This window comes from Salvelinus sp. IW2-2015, unplaced genomic scaffold (assembly GCF_002910315.2).
Source record: "Salvelinus sp. IW2-2015 unplaced genomic scaffold, ASM291031v2 Un_scaffold3211, whole genome shotgun sequence".
Lineage (NCBI taxonomy): Eukaryota > Metazoa > Chordata > Actinopteri > Salmoniformes > Salmonidae > Salvelinus > Salvelinus sp. IW2-2015.
This window is the reverse complement of record NW_019944498.1, coordinates 59,472-61,508: the sequence shown is the minus strand read 5'-3', so window position 1 is coordinate 61,508 and position 2,037 is coordinate 59,472.

The window sequence follows — 2,037 nt, the reverse complement described above, 5'->3', positions numbered from 1 at the left end:
TCACTCCCGCTTCTGTATCCCCTCCCAATGACCACCCTCAACTAAAACCACCTAAATGAAGGGGCAGCACCGGATAAGGGGCAGCACCGGGATAAAGGGGCAGCACCGGATAAGGGGCAGCACCGGGATAGGGGCGGCAGGTCCTGGCTGAGGAACTCTGGCAGGTCCTGGCTAGGGACTCTGGCAGGTCCTGGCTGAGGACTCTGGCAGGTCCTGGCTGAGGGACTCTGGCAGGTCCTGGCTGAGGACTCTGGCAGGTCCGGGCTGAGGGACTCTGGCAGGTCCGGGCTGAGGGACTCTGGCAGGTCCGGGCTGAGGGACTTCTGGCAGGTCCGGGCTGAGGGACTCTGGCAGGTCCGGGCTGACGGAAGGCTCTGGCTGATCCGGTCTGGCGGAAGGCTCTGGCTGATCCAGGATGGCGGAAGTCTGGCTGATCCGGTCTGGCGGAATGCTCTGGCTAATCGTTGGCGAAGCTCTGGCTGATCCGGTCTGGCGGAAGGCTCTGGCTGATCCGGTCTGGCGGAAGGCTCTGGCTGATCCGGTCTGGCGAAGGCTCTGGCTGATCCGGTCTGGCGGAAGGCTCTGGCTGATCCGGTCTGGCGCGGCTCTCTGATCGTCGGCGAGCTCAGCGCTCCTGTTGGACGGCTCTGCGGCTCCTGTCTGGCGGACGGCTCTGTAGGCTCATGGCAGACGGGCGGCTTTGCAGGCTCATGGCAGACGGGGGCTTTGCAGGCTCATGGCAGACGGACAGTTCAGACGGCGTAGGGCAGACGGGCAGTTCAGACGCCGCTGGGCAGAACGGGCAGTTCAGCGCCGCTGGCAGACGGCAGTTAGCGCCTGCGCAGACGGGCAGTTCAGGCGCTGGGCAGACGGCAGTTCAGGCGCCGCTGGGCAGACGGCAGTTCAGGCGCCGCTGGCAGACGGCAGACTCTGGCCGGCTGAGACGCACTGTAGGCCTGGTGCGTGGTACCGGAACTGGAGGTACCGGGCTAAGGACACGCACCTTCAGGCTAGTGCGGGGAACAACACAGGGCACACTGGACTCTCGTGGCGCACTCTAGGCTGGTGCGTGGTTACCGGAACTGGAGGTACCGGGCTGAGGGCACGCAACTCAGGGCGAGTGCGGGGAGAAGGAACAGTGCGTACAGGGCTCTGGAGACGCACAGGAGGCTTGGTGCGTGGTGCCGGAACTGGAGGCACTGGCTGGAGACACGCACCATAGGGAGAGTGCGTGGAGGAGGAACAGGGCTCTGGGAGATGCACTGGAAGCTGGTGGTGGTGTAGGCACTGTGGTACTGAGCTGGGGTGGGAGGTGGCGCCGGATATACCGGACCGTGAAGGAGGACACGTCTCTGAGCACGAGCCTCCCACCTTACCAGGTTGATGGTCCCCGTACCCTGCCAGTGCGGCGAGTGGAATAGCCCGCACTGGGCTATGCAGGCGAACCGGGGACACCACTGTAAGGCTGGTGCCAGTTACGCCGGCCCGAGGAGACGTACTGGAGACCAGATACGTTGGGCCGCTTCATGGCACTCGGCTCGATGCCCAACCTAGCCCTCCCAGTGCGGCAAGGTGGAATAGCCCGCACTGGGCTAAGCACGCCGTACTGGGACACCGTGCGTTCTTCTGCATAACACGGTGTCTGCCCGTACTCCCGCTCTCCACGGTAATCAACACCTCAGGGCGAGTACCGTGTATGCTATGCCAAACCAACATCTCTCTCTCTTCTCTCTCCCCAATATCACCAACACTCATCAAATGTCTCATAATCTCCCATCCTTTCACTTTCTCCAATCTGTCCAATAACTCCTCCACATCTCGCGCTCGTACCTCAATTTAGCCCACTGCTCCTTTGGTAAGCACGGGAACTGGCTCAAATCTCCCACTTGACCCAGCCATACTCCCCGTGTGCCACCCCCAATAATTTTTTGGGGAGCCTCTCGGGCTTCCAGCCACTCTGCCTTGCTAGCTCCGCTGCTGCTGCTGCTGCCGCCGTTGCTGTTGCCACGCTGCTTGGTCCGGGTTGGTGGGTGGTTC